This window comes from Pituophis catenifer, unplaced genomic scaffold (assembly GCF_029215685.1).
Source record: "Pituophis catenifer annectens isolate HBS135680 unplaced genomic scaffold, rPitCat1.0.hap2 SCAF_4, whole genome shotgun sequence".
In the NCBI taxonomy this organism is placed as follows: domain Eukaryota; kingdom Metazoa; phylum Chordata; class Lepidosauria; order Squamata; family Colubridae; genus Pituophis; species Pituophis catenifer.
In genome coordinates, this window is record NW_027256884.1 from 102,940,138 (window position 1) to 102,956,306 (window position 16,169).

Consider the following 16,169-nt stretch of genomic DNA (forward strand, 5'->3'; position numbering starts at 1 on the left):
TATGAGACCTGAAAGAAGAGATATCACCCCTTCAATTAAGTCTTAAATATAAGACTTAATATAAATATTGCTGAGGTTGTGTGCCATGGCTGAAAAGCGTGGATCATGCTATTTTGTCTTTCCATGTGTATTATCTCTCTTACTGATAGTTCTTAGAATTTGTTTTTGACTAAATGCCATGGAATCTTCAGTAATAAATAAAGTCAGAAAATAAATATAGGTTTAATAGGAGAATCAACAAATGCAAAGGAAATCCTAATCACTCGTTGTGGGAAATATATATCACCTCTAAATAAAGGCTGCTAAGACTCCAATACCTGTTGCTGGGAGAGAGCAAAGCATTTTGTTTTAATTCTCAGTTTTTGGCTTTTTTCAGAAACATTTGTTGGTTTGAGGATGTCACAGATGTTTTCTTGTGGTTGCTTTAGACTCAACTGACTACACAATGATTCATCCTACAAATTCTACTTGATTTCTGCGAGGAAAATGGGTGAGTAATAAAATTAAATGTAATTTGCTGTATCCTGGCATGATTAATTCTAGGATTCATAATATGAGCATTCTGGAGAAATGTTCCCTTTCACCTCAAAAATATGCCACAGCTGCCCACTCTTATAGAAAGAGTGCAGAGTGCTTTTCCCCTTGACAGCTTAACTGCTTTCAGCATTTTTCTCAAAGGCTTCAATATCAGATTTTTGATGTGCCCTGACTAATCGTGTGCTACTTTTCCTTCGTTCATCTCAATTTACACTCTTCAGTCTTTCCCTGGTTGTACAGTACTTGGCAAAAAAAAAGCTTGCAATAAGATCACATATCTCCCATCACTTGCCTACCTTTGGTAATGTCCTCAAACCCTCTGACTACCCTGTTTCCCCCGAAAATAAGACATCCCTTGATAATAAGCCCAATCAGGCTTTTGAGCGCATGTGGTAAAATAAGCCTCCCCCGAAAATAAGCCCTCCCCAAAAATATTTAAACACAGAGCTGGAAATCAGGTAAAACGGCAAGAGGATCCCCATCTTGCTCCATGCACCCCAAAATAATAAGACTTCCCTAAAAATAATGCCAAGCGCTTATTTTGGAGTTCAAAAAAAAAATATAAGACAGGGTCTTATTTTTGAGGAAACATGATATTTAATTTCTTTTCTCCAGTTTTTAAATTGCTCTCACACAACTGAAGTGAATTACAACAGGATTTTTCTGCTAATGGAACTAAAAGGAAACTCCCTCAGATTTTCCTAAATCCAAAGTTCAATACATTCCTCTCAGGTCATCTAAAAAATTCTGGCTCAAATAATTTCTTACTAGTTGGTTGGATGGGACAAGGGAGGGGGCAAGAAAAAGAAAAGGGACCTGTGTCATTTTCCCTATATTTCTAGAAAAATGAATAATAGAGAAAAAAGAAATGGAAAGGATGGTTGATAAGCAATTATCATGCACAAGAAGTATCAGTAGGAACCAAAATTACTTTAGAGCGACATTTTAAATAAGAGATATCTGATATTGTGTTCCGTTAATGTTGTTTTTCACATTACCCACTGATCCCATCATAAGAATGTAAATATAGATAAATATTTACATTTACATTAAATATGAATATTAAATAAAAAAATTTATGTTCCCTGGCAGCAAAATGGATATTTAGATAAATAAATGAAATACAGAAATAAAAACAAGGTTCTTTGTTAGGCTTAGTATTCTTCAATATTCTTATAAATGATTTAGAGGAGGGGACATAAGGAAAATTCATCAATTTTGCAGACAACATCAAGAAGGGGGAATAGCCAACACTTTAGAAGATAGGCTCAACATCCAGAAAGATCCTGAAAGAATTGAGGATCTTTCCAACAAAATGGGGGCTATTGAACAAAATGCAATTCACTGGGGAGAAAACTAAGATTTTACACTTAAGCAAGAAAAAGCAAATTCATAGGTATAGAATAAGTGCTACCTGATTCAACAACAGTAATTGTGAGAAGGATCTAGGAATCCTAGAAGTGTGCTGCTGCCTTCTCCCCCCAATAAAACTCCAACGTAGTCCTAGGTTGCATCAACTGAGGAATCATGTGAAGTATTAGTTCTGCTTTAGTAAGACCACACTTAGAATACTGCAACCAATTCTGGTCACCATAATACAAAAAATATGTTGACACTCTATAACTGGGGTCTCCAACCCTTGGATTCTGGGAGTTGAAGTCCACAAGTCTTAAAGTTGCCAACCTTAAAGTTGCCAAGGTTGGAGACCCCTGCTTTATAAAATGTACCCTAAAGATGATTAGGTGTCTGGAGACTAAAACATATAATGAACGATTGCAGGATCTGGATACATCTAGTCTAATGAACGGAATGTGATACAATAACAGTCTTCCAATATTTAAGAGGCTGTCACAAACAGGGGAGAAACATATTCTCCAAAGTACCTGAGAGCAGTACAAGAAGTAACAGATGGAAACTTGTCAAACAGAGGTCCAACCTGGAACTAAGGAGAAATTACCTGACAGGAAAAATAATTAATCAGGAAACAGTTTACCTCCAGAAGTTGTGGTTGCTCCATTACTAGAGTTTTTTAAGAAGCAATTAACAGCTATTTGTTTAGAATAGTATAGGATATCTGTTTGGGCAGGGGGTTGGACTAGAAACCTCTAAGGATCCTTCTGACTCTGTTATTCTGTATTCTATAAAAGGGAAGGAGAGAAATCTTGTATGACTTTAATGAAGTGGGCCCTAATAGATTGTTTGTTTGAAATGATTCACCTAGGGATGGAATTTAGCTAGTAGATGAGCAGGAAATTCTTATCATATATCTGTCAATCTGAGGGTGAAATTGTAATTATTAATGGTAAATTATTTAAATCATGATATTAAAACATAATTTTAGCAGATATTCCCCCAGGGTTGTCTACACGGTAGAGTCAAAAAGGTCAGTGATGCAAATAAAATCAGCAACACACATAAAAAAATAGGTGGAACTTTTGATTATACTATTGTGGCTGCCATTTTTACTTTTTCGATTATAAACTATGGACATTCTTGTCCCTGCTTACCTCATATTACTCTCTCCCATTCTATAGAAAGAATTGGAATTATAAATACTTCCAAGTTTGTGCAGAACTACCTATCTTGGCCTCTACAGATTGAAATACAAAATTCTATTATTATTTTTTTCATAATCATTATGATTTACAAATGTAAAGACATAAGCCGATCTGTAGACAACATACAGTATATTGACAGAAACAAGTCAGATAAGGATGTTCAATTAATTAAAAGTGAAAAGGAAATGACTGCTACATTTGTTCTGACTTTTTTTTACATTTTACTGGTATTTTACGAAATGTGATGCCGTTCATTCTGAAGAAAGTGTAGAAATGTGTATTATAAATGTATTACGGAAAATACAAACAAGTGGAGTGTCTGCAAAAAAAAATTAAGACAACAGCCAGGACTGGTCACAATCCTGCTCCAGCTACCAGTCTGGATGATATCTTTGAATCTCGCTGTTTGAGAAAGTTGCGTAACATTCTCAGAGACTCTTCCCATCCTGCTTACAATCTTTTTGGACTGTTGCCTTCTGGCAGAAGATACAGAACAATTAAAACTCGGACCACATGTTTTCTGAATAGTTTTTAATCTGAGAACTATAATTGCACTCAACAATGAACTAAAAGACCACCATCAGTGAGCTGTTGGGGAGTATTACTTGGTCTGTTGTGTGGATGTTTGGGTGGTTTAGGGGTGGGGAATTGTGCTCGGTGGGAGTCTGTTTGGGGATTTTATGTGCATTGGACTTGGTCTTTGGGTGTTAAGTGAATTTTGTTGTATGGGTATAGTGTGTATACACGTACAATGACAATAAAGTGACAATATTTAATGTCCGTTGCAGGTGACTAATTTAAAAAATGGATAGGGCTTCAAACTAATACACATTTTTTTCCAATTCATATGTTAAATGTGTGCGCATTCTTGATTTCAAGAATATGATTGCACTTTTCATTTGTTAAGCATGGACATCAGGTATCTTCAGCCTTTCTTGCAATGATACCCAATTTGCAAAAGTGACTATAAATCAATCAAAAACAATTAACCAAAAAGCCAGTTGTTTATTTCTGCTAGCTGCAAACTATTCACGTGCTGTACTGAATAATAATGTAGCACCATGTAAAATATTTGAAAGAAGTATTCCCAAATCATTTTAGAAAGTTTCTTTGACATGTTAAAGCAGTTGTGTCCTTTGCAAGGCCCTATTCAATTACTTTGAAAATCATCTTCGGTAGAAGTGCTGTGTATGCATATTGGATACAACATGAAAAATAAATATCCAGTGCAAGCTCTCTCGAAAGATGCTACTTTAACAGTTTAAGACAAGAACAAAAGTCCTCAGCTTATGACCACAAATGGGACTAGAATTTCAGTTTCTAAGCAAGATGGTTGTTAAGTGAGTTTTGCCTGATTTTACAAGATTTTTTTTGCCATGGTTTTTAGTGAATCACTGCAGTTATTGAGTGACACATATGGTCATTAAAAGAATCCAGCTTCCCCCCTGACTTTGCTTGTCAGATGTTAGATGGGAACATCATAAATGGTGATGACATGACCCTGGGGTTGGTTGCCAAGGGTTTGAATTTTGATCTAGTGACCATGGGGATAAGTCACTTTCTCAGGGCCATTGTAACATCAAAATGTCAATAAATGAATGTTTGTAAGTTGAAGACTAACTGTACTTTGCTTATACTAACACATTTTGCAAAACAATTTTTCAAAAGCCTTGCATCTTTTCATGTGAATTTAATTTAAAAAAATACAAAATAATAACTTATGGTTCAGATCTATCTGTCTATCTGTCTGTCTGTCTGTCTTTCTGGTTTATCTATCTATCAATCAGATGTTGTAGCAATAATACTATAAATCACCTTTTAAAGAAAATTTGCAATTGGAAATTTGCAATATTTTTAATTGACACGCAGAGCAAATACAGTTCACAGCCCAAAGTATCAAGAACTCCAAGGTGTCTTCAGCCTTTCTGAAGAACAAACAATAATTGTGAAAGATAGATGAAGGGACATTTTCAGACAAAATAGGCAACTTTTTGTCTGTCAACTGCTTCCAGGATATGCCAAATCTGGGATCTGCTGTCTACTATTGCTCAAGGCCATAGTTTCATTTGAAACACCACGTCAAGGTCCTTGCAGGAAATAGCAATAGATACTGAAAAGTTCAGTTACAGCTAGCCCTTGCAGGTTTTTTGGCAATATTTTGGAAATGGCTTGCCTTTGCCTGTTTTCTAAGGCTCACAGTGAGTGGCCCAAGGTCTCCCAATTTCTAGCTTATACCATCAAATAGTATAATTCACACACTGGGCAGGAACACTTTATATTAATTGTACTAATTTTGAAGAATATATGGAGTATATTATGTGGAATACAAAGCTATAAAACTATTCCACCAAATACAGATATTGCCAAGAAAACTGCAAGTGTAGGCAGTCATCAGGAATGAACAATGATTCAAAGGCACCAATAAAAAAAAATCCTGAAATTATTAACTTGTGGGTTTAATTTAGGTTTATTAAAATCCCATTGCTTTTCAGTGGGGAGTTCAAGGTAGATTTCAATTCCTATAGAGAAGGAATGAATAATGAACAACCACTGTATGCTGGAATCTTAAAATATATAATTAAAAAGTTTTTAAAAAATAATCCTGTTATTTCAATCATAATGATAAAAAACCATCATTGTTTTAGAAATACAGACATATATTTGAAAGTTTTCTGCATTCCCTTATTTTGATTAGATTTTCAATATACCCCCTTGCCCACATCTTATACAGAACATTTGTGCAATTACCTAATGAATTCTATCTATAGCCTTCTGTAGTTGATGGTAAACTTTCTGCAAATTAAATTACATAGCATTCAATCATACTCCATCCAGTAATGCAGGCCTATTTTTTAACCTTATCTCCTCTGTTCAAAACTCCTGCCATGTTATATGATTTTCCTCTGAGAAACTCTTTGAAGATACAGATGAGGTTAGGTAGTAACCAATCCAACTAATATTTTTCAGTCTCGGTGGCATTTAAAGGAAGTCTGACAGTGAGGCTTTATGCAGCCAGTCACTGACCCACTCCAGCTGAGCTTTTATTGGCTCAGATGGGTTGGGTTTTATGAGGATTGTCAGCTTAAAGGAAGATAAAGTATGGAAACCTCTGAGGTATTTTGTGAGCTATTTTTGATAAAGCTCTTTGTTATCAATATGGTTATCATAGTTCTTTCCTTTCCTCATTAAACTTTTCCAATTAAACAATACAATGCCTTTTTATTTTATGCAGAGACTTGTAACAATTGGTGAAAGTATTTATTCATAGGAGATTAAAAAAAAGGCTGTGCAAACAGTCCAACTGATTAATTTCATAGTTTAAAATGCTGCAATTACCTAATGAGCAAAAATGCTGGAATTACTACTCGTAAGTGCACATAGCACTACAGTGAGATTGCTAGATTTGTTGACTATCAGTTAGTGAACAAGTTCTCTGTGAACAATTCTACATTTCCTCCAATTACATTCTTTATCATAGATGTCTGTTGGGAAATTGGAGATGATCTTGAGAAAGATAGAAAAGAACAATTAAAAAAACTTGAAATAACGATGAGAAAGAAACTCAAAATAACCCCACTTCATTTTCTTTATTAGAAGGGACAGAGAGAAACCTGGCAGGCTTTCAGCATTCTGATACAAATCCATAATAAACTAGTATGCAGGGAACCTATGAAGTAACTTTTTTTAAACCCTTACCTTAAAGGGCTGACTATGTCTAAGTATATTATAATATTGGGCATATTTATTTTCAGTTTTCTTCCAAATAATCCAAGCAGGATATTTGCCTAACAGCAGATTGATATATATATATATTTATATTTATATATATATATATTTATATATTTATTTATATATATATAAATTTGATTTATATGCCGCCCTTCTCCAGAGACTCAGGGCGGCTTACAATGTGCTCAGCAATATTTTCATTCGTGATTGATATTTTCATTCAATCCACACTGAGTCTAATATTAGTACCACAATATATTTGTAGATATTGTATTGTCTTGAAACTTTCCAAAATTTACTTCTAAATTCTTCCTAAGATATGTGCCTACTGCTTCCCTGAACCCTGATACATCAATCTATGGATGCACAAAGTTATTAAGAGAGTGATAATAAAGCTTGAGCTACAGTGGCCAGCCAGAAAAAAAATAAGCTTGTTATATTTTTCCTAGGCAGCAAGAACTAGGGCTCAGCAATAAGCTGGCAAACAGTCATTTCCATTTGATAAAGCTTACTAGGTTTGCAGTTCCCATTTATGCAGGCAGTGCCTATTTTTCTGCATTTCCAATTGTAATTGGTCCATTATAAGAAACAGAGTCTCCATTATTAGAAAACAAATTCAGGGTGATAGATTGAATACATAATTCTGTAAAAAAATCATGATTCTGGAGATATTATTAAAACACACAGAGAGAGGTTTTTTTCCTTCTATAATCTTCTCATCTTTGCTTCCTCCCCACTTTTCTACCTCAGCAAGGAACATGACAGAAATGAATGTCTGCATGCTAGAATGCCCATAAAATCAGCAATTAACAAGTGTTTTGGTCTGGTCTCTCTATTATTTCCTCCTTGCAGCTGGGGCCAGAAATCTTAAATATATCATTTAACTCTACTCCTTCTCTTAGGATTGTTTCAGAACATACATCCCTCCTTTTCCTAAATGTGATATCCCTTTCCATGTAGCTTTCTGAAACACTATAATATTCATTGGAACTACATGATGAGGGTATTCTAGTTATTTTATAGTACAAGAGAAATATAACAATATAATTTTTCTAAATTTCCTAATATTCTTTAGGAAGAATATCATTATTCTATCATTACCCACAAACATCTATCAGCATAGGGATTAGTTTTTCTCCTCAGAAAATAACTACTATAGAAACATTTTTTGATGTGTGTGTAGATTTTCATTAACACAACCTGATCAACCAACCAACCAACCAACCAATGTGCATTTCATGAGGGGATCTTCCTTTTGAACAGAGCTGATTCGAAATTAAGGCATACATATTCAAAAAATCCACCATGTCCTCATTATGTCTATGTAACTAGACATCAAAAACAAGACAAAAATTATATTGTCATATAGGCAAGAACCTGAATTACAAATCAGTCTCTTAAGCCTGAAGCCCATTGTTACATTTATCAATCATCTCATCTTTCCTTCATCATTGTTGCTTTAGCTGTTGCTCTTGCCATTCTATCAAAGTGATGCTCAAAGCAGATAATAATAATAATAATAATAATTATTATTATTATTATTATTATTATTATTATTATTATTATTATTATTATTATTATTATTATTTTAAGAAAAATAAGTAAAACAGTTGAAGTATAATTAATATAACCTGATAGAAATGCACAACACAATACAAAAGAGGACAGTAAAAAATGTGTCTTGACTCTTTCAAAAAAAAAAAAAATAGTGAGAAAAGAATGGCTATCTTTATCAGGGCTTGGTTATGCCAAAAGAGAATGGAATAAATCTCACTAAATTACAACATGAAGAGCATGGTAAGGAAATGTAGAATTTAAGATAAAGACTTCTGTTTATAGTCTTTGCAATAGTTGGTTTCCATAGTTGTTAAGGCTTTTATAGTACCTGCAATCAAAAGATTAGAATTGTGTCCTTTCATCTTTCTACTTTTTTCCAATTTAAGCCACCATAACTGTAGCAGTGTAGCATCTGCAGCAATTGCAGTTCTTCAGTAGCTGTATTTTGTCTCCAAGCTTGATAAATAAAATGTGAACTCTGGATAATTTATGACACTCCTTATTTAATGTAAATTATATATCTCTTCAAAGGCTAGAAAATTTATTATCGGTCACTCCTATGTAAAATTTATGATTGTTTTTTTAACTGAAGGAGCTTCAAATAAGTGAGTCCAACTCTGCCTCAGAACAGTGGCAACAAGATACAGGAATTTCTCATGGTTAAGACTTTTGACATTCTGTTTCCTTTGGCAACATTTACACTTGTGTTTATAACATAATCACCCAAACAGCTGACAGCTTTAAATCTGGGAAGATTTATGGAATGTAGGGAAAGATTTAACAAAAACAACACTACTATGTCAACTCCCTGGTCTGAGATTCCAGCTCTACCTCGCTTCACTAAATTCAATGGAACCATTTCTGGAAGAGTTCCTATTTTAGAAACCAGAATATTGGGATTCCATCTATTTTAAAGGCCTTGGACATTGCAGAAATTGAAAAAAAAAAACTTTAAATGGGATATTAGAATAACTAGATCTTGTTTTCAATACCTGCTTAAAATTATCCTGAATGAAATAAACTCTATCAAGAATAGTCCTGCAAAAGAGAAGAGGCTTAGAACTTCTAAGAGAAACTAAAATGAAGTGTAAGCTTATTACAGGAGAAATGTTACCTTCATGTCAGTAGAAATAGGAAAATTGAAGAAAATGATCAGGTTCTTTAAAATGCTATCACTTTATTTTTTCCATGCAGCTTCTAACATCAGCTAGATTTGGAGCTTTTCATAGTTAATGTCACTTTTGCCAAAATTAGTTGCTTGGGGAAAACTGTTTTAAAATGGTTCCTAATTTCCCTTTCTCCTTTGAATTTAATGGTTACTGAGTTTACTTGTGGCAAATATGTATTAATAAAGTTATTTTCTTTTAAATCTAAAAGACAGAAAAAAACTTTTCAATAGTGAGTTTCGGGTTTTATATAATCAAATGAGGCAACAAGTAGTAGAACTGCAAAATAATCACACAATAGCTCATTAAATAATATTACATTCAAATGCACCCCATTTTCTTCAGTACATTTGTTTGTTAATTATATTTATGCTGTCCAACTCAGGATTGATTCTGAGTGTGGTACAGGTTAAGCACACTTTAAAAATCTCCTAAAATACTGAACAAACACTGCATCCCAAATGGACAACTATCCAAGCCTGGGGTAAAAAGCTGGCTTTTAGTTTTAGAGCCTCTTTAAAGGCTTCCAGGACTGATGCTATTCCAGAAAGCAGGCAGCATGACAGAGAAACTTTGCTTCTTAGTTCCCATCAAGTGAAAATGCTTATTGAAAAGGAGCTGTCAAGGAGCTGTCTTATAAGTGAATCTAGTTTCAAATATCTGCTTCTTCAGCATTTAACCTTCTTCTGTATCACTCCCAAACAAAAGAATATATTCTGGAGGAGGTCTTCTTACTCTCCACTATATCCATATTTAGATTGTTACATATAATGATTATAGCTATTAGCCATGTGTTTTAAATCTTTAAAAATGTTAAAGATTTTTTAAAAAATTGTCTCTGTGTCTGTTAGTGCACTATCCAACTATCATTGGTGATGCATAGTGTACATTTATTCCTTCCTTCTCCTTCCTTCTCCATTAACAGTTGATAAGATGATCATACAGCACTTGAGGATAAAGAAGCTCATGATGGCATAGCTTTTATAATTTTAAACCTCTTTGTAACATTAGATATGTTACAGCTAATGTTTGCACTTTGATGAAGAAGACAGCACATCCTACGCAAAGAATGCATTTGCTGACAAACATCATCAGTAAATAGTCATCCCTGAGAGAATGTACTCTTCAGCACATTATAATTCCAAAAGAATTGATACTGGATACAATGGCTAATATATATATATATATATGTATATATATATATATCTCAACCTAAGATTTCAGGAAAGCTATAACTAGTATTTTCAGAAGAAGCATCCAAGCAACTAAAATGGATAGGTCTTTTATCTAAGGAAGGAAGCACTAAATGCTTAAAATTATACCTATCTGATGGTGATTCCTGATAGTAAGGGCTACAAATATGAAATGTTGAAAAGTGAAGCTTTGTGTTATAGTCAGAAGTAAAATAACATACTAATATTTACTCTTAGTTTATATAGCAGTTTTATTTTATCAAATACTTTTACAATCTTTATTTCAATGAAACTCACAAATGACTTACAAAAGTAACTGTTATGGCATACAATTAATACTTAACATTAGAAATTTATCACATGAGCTAATATTAAGAAATTATTAGTCGGAGGCTGTAAAATGGGATTCAAATAAATGTAAAGGCAATAGCACTAACCTTAACTAGCTAAAGCTCAAACAAAGAGAATGAAAATACAAAAAAGAAAAATATAGAGAATGTCATATAAAAAAAACAGTAGGAAGGGTCCTGAAATATCGTCCCATGCAAGACTTTTCTGATGCAAGATATCTTGTGTTATGTCATTTTTGATAAGAGTCCTTCTAGCTTTTTATTTATAGCAAGCAAAGAAGGAAATAATTAAGGTCCACTTTCTGAAATTAAAATATCTTTATTTTTCGTATCTGCACAAAAAACATGTGATTCTCACATAGGATCATGGCTGTCATTATAATGAAAGACAGTGGCTTTATTGATACATTCTAATGTTCGTTTTCTGTTCCACACCTATTAATGCAAAATATTGACATTATATTCAATATATGTGCCATTTGCATTTGAATATATGTACATTTGTGCACACACAAATAACACATGTGCATCAGAGGTGGGTTTCAGTAGGTTCTGACCGGTTCTGGAGAACCAGTAGCAGAAATTTTGAGTAGTTCGGAGAACTGGTAAATACCACTTCTGACTGGCCCTGCCCCCATCTATTCTCTGCCTCCCGAGTCCTAGCTGATTGGGAGGAAATGGGGATTTTGCAGTATCCTTCCCCTGCCATGCCCACCAAGCCATGCCCACCAAGCCCTGTCATGCCCACCAAGCCATGCCACGCCCATCAAGCCTCACCCACAGAACCAGTAGTAAAAATGTTTGAAACCCGCCACTGATGTGCATGAGTGTATATATGGAAATCCATAGTGATATATTAATTAGAATATTGAGCTAGACTCAAGGAGATCCAGGTTTTAGCTCTCCTTTAGGTCCTTAGCCATGGGAGCCAACTGTGTGTCTTTGGTCTGCTCACTGTGTTTCTGTGTTTCAACCCAGTCTGTACTTGGCCAGCATAGTAGATTGTGGCCCTTAACTTTCAATGAACAGATTTTCATCCTGCCCGCAGTGGGCTTGATTCAAGATGATGATGATGATGATGATGATGATGATGATGATGATGATGATGAGTGTGTATATGCATGTCTGTGTATGTCTGTGTATTGATATATTAATTTTGATACTTTGTATGCTATTATATATTCCAGAGCTACTGGAGTACTATATATGTATTTATTTTCAGCTCATAATTTCCTTTAGAATGAAGAACAGTTCCAGCAATTAGTTACTTATACAAACATTAACATGATCATCCTTCTTTGGAGCAGATGTGGAGAAGAAGTGTAAATGTGTTGGGTACCAGATAAAAATAGCCTGGCAATAGCACCAAGGCCCCAAAACTGCTTTTGTGAGCAAAACCCATTTTTCTTTTTACATTTTTTGCCAAACCCATTTTCATTTAGACACTATCAAATCATTTGACAGTGCAAAAATTAGAACAGAATTCTCCTGTCCAGGTGTGCAAGCAATGATAATGACTATGAATGATGGAAGTAGAAGTCAAAAGAAAGGATTAGAGTGGAAGATACAGTCTTGGACATAGAACTAGCAGTTGCCCATCAGAGCTCTATCATCAATGTTATGCTAATAGCTGGTGATTGGACAACACCTAACAAATGGATTAACCTTTACTGTCATCATCTGGACCATATGATGAAAGTGGGGATGGAGCTTTAATCAATTTTTTGTCTTGTTACCTGACTTTCTATCTCCTTCTCTAAACTTCATTCCACAGTTTGCTTCAGGAAATGAGGCCAATATGTATTTTTAGAAAGCAATCCATCTTATAATAAAACTGATAACCATAACATTAGAAAAAGGTTGGCCAGTATATCTGCTTGTCTTGTATAGCTAAGGAGACTGACCACTGAGCCACTTCCGTGATTCCCTGATCAAATAGGTCTAGGTTCCAATGGTGATGGATCCTGTCCAAATATTGACTTCTAGAAGGACATTCAGTGCATTTTTTCCTGGGCAATTCTATTTGTCAGTCAAAAGAAGAAGCCCTTACTCTCTTATTTTGCAATTTTGTGTTCATGCCAGGAAAAACAGGGATAACATATTCCAACTAGCACTTTACCTTTTCCTACCATCACCTCATTCACCTATTCTTCTCAGGTGGGCACACCTGAAATGGAAATATTGGTGCCTACAGATAGAAAACCTCTATAAAATGAGCATGCTAGACTCTTGTATGGATGTAAAGGAGAGAAAGAGAGAGGAAATTTCCTCTGCAATTGGGTGCCCATGGAAGCAGGCTGGAAGGCAACAAACAGAGCTTCTGTATGATGGAAAGAAGATGTGCGGGCAATGTAGATCTTAAGGGCTCTGCGAACATCCAGAGTGTGCCATGCTCGTTCTAGTCGGTGACGAGGAGAAGGGCAGAAATTGGGAAGAACAAGTTCTTGCGATCTGAGTTGATTTTGGGAATAAACGCTGGATCCAGACGAAGGACTACCTTGTCCGCATGAAAAATACACAAATCTTGTCGAACCGACAGGGCTGCCAATTCAGAAATCCAGCAGGCTGAGGTTATGGCTACCAGAAAAGACATCTTGAATGACAGGAATTTGAGGTCCACCTCCCGAAGAGGCTCAAAGGGGTGTCTAGTGAGTGCTGACAATACCTTGGTAAGGTCCCAAGTAGGGAACCTGTGTATGACTGGAGGTCTGAGATTTGTAGCTCCACGTAAAAAACTGTGAATCAAAGGGTCTTTAGACAGAGACACAGCTGACAAGTAAGACAGAATAGATGAAATAGCCAATACCTGGCGCTTCAGAGTATTTGGAGAGAGATCAGAAGAAAAACCTTCTGGCAGGAAACCAAGGACTTGAACGACCGATGCTGAAGTGGGCACGATACTGTGCTGTCTACACCATCTGGAGAAAGCAGACCATGTGGTATCGTAAATGCGCGTGGTAGATCTGTGTCGAGAGGCTTGAATGGTTGTGATGACATCTGGTGGAACTGAGCCTCCGTCAAGAGGAACCGCTCAATCTCCAAACAGCTAGCTGGAAGGACTGTGGATGAACTAGCCGTCCTTGCAGGAGTGATACCTGACTGTCTGGAATTCTCCAGGGTGGGGCCACCGATAGGGACACTAGGTCTGCGAACCATGGATGACGAGGCCAATAAGGGGCCACCAGTACCAGTTCTGCTTTCTCGCTGATCAGTTTCCGGATCACCCTGGCTACAAGAAGAAAGGGAGGAAAGGCGTAGAGAAGGATTCCCTTTGGCCACGGGTTGCATAAGGCATTGACTGTTTCCGCTCCCTTCGTGGGGAAATGGGAAAAGAAATAGGGTAGTTGATGGTTGACTGCTGAGGCAAACAGATCCACTTGAGGATGGCCGAACCATTTGGAATGCTCCTGGAAGAGACGAGGATGTAGGCTCCACTCTGCCGGGTCGATCGTAGTGCGGCTGAGGGAGTCCGCTTGAACATTGGACACCCCTGAAATGTGTTCTGTGCGGAGAGACATCAGGTGGGACTCGGCCCAGAGCCCCAGCCGAAGAGACTCCTGAAGAAGAGCTCGGGAACGGGTCCCTCCTTGTCTGTTTATGTGAGCTTTGGCCTTCAGCAATGCCCTGGCGAATGGCCATAGAAATGAGGGAGGCTAAAGCAGGAGAAATTTCTGAAATATCTTGGGCAGAAGTAGAATGATTACCCCCTACACACACACAATTTCAGAACCTGAAAAGTCAGTCAGAGCAACATCCTGAGATTCAGCTTGAATAATGCTGGAATCTGCTGTGGATATTGGAAAAACAGTGGAAGCATCTGCCAAATTTGTATCACCTTGCAAGGATCTATCTGGAGATAGAGAAGGAGTATGAGAAGCCTGAGATCTAGCAGTGTGAGTTTCTGTGGTAGAGCCATTACAGAGAGGGTGGGGGCCTGGGGAGGGCCTAGGGCTTTGTTCTTATCAGCTTGAGCCTTTTTAAAAGCCCTTTCCATGGCTCTATGGCATCTTTAGAGGATTTAGATCCTTTAGAAGCGGATGAGTGAGCTACTTTAGCAGCAGGGTGTGTGTGGGAAGAACAGCCCTCCCCTGGATCAGGCCCATGCTGCTTCTTTGTTTTTGATGACTTGTGAGAAGCCTTAGAATGAATAGTGTCGGCCATTTTGAATTTACCAGTTTCACTTTCCAGATATTCTTAAAATTACAGAATCCTCCCACAGCACAAATTGGCACAAACAGTCACAAATTAAATAATCACAGGCTCCAGGGGATTGAAAACTCCCAAATACTTGCAGTTCCAATGTTCCTTGGGAAATGCTGCATTCTCTAGCCATCCGTCTTAATGCGACACTCACAGGCATGGTAAAAAACTTTGCGCCAAACATCTGTAGAGCCGAAGCCCTTAAAACAGCTCACAGCCCTTCAAACTCTTCAAAAATGGTTTCAAATGCCTCCAAATCCCTCCAAACTCTTCCAAAACAAATATTAGGGGCTCAGAATGCCGCGGAGCAAGCTCGTGGGTGGAAAATGCCTATGGATCTGCCAGCCGGCAGATCAAAGCTGCTCAAGCGGCTCAGAGAGGTTTCTGGCACAAAGCCTTTCTCTCTCTAGCAATAGGCAATTCAGAAATTAAAATAAAACAAACTAAAATAAAAAAGCAGAGTAAATACCCTTAATTAGAGAAGAGAAACTACAGACACAACTGTCCCAGAGAAGACCGAGTCGAAAAACTGGACTACACAGGAAGAGGCGGGACTTAAGAACTTTTCAGCAGACTCGGTCCCATTGGAGCAGGGCTGTGTCACTCCCAGGCATGACTGCCATGCCCACCGTCATGAGAATCTAAAATTTCTCTGAAAATCTAAAAAATGAATGCCTAAGATTTTTATAAACTCTTCTGGAGTCTTGTCATTCCCACTCCCAGCTTGAAGAAGATTGTCATCCCAATATAGCTAGTGCCTATGTATCTCTATCTATAATTTCTCTCTCTCTCGCTCTCTCTCTTTCTCTCTTTCTCTCTCTCTCTCTATCCCCCTCCCTCTCTCCCTCCCTCCCTCTGGCACAGTTGACATAGTAGTAG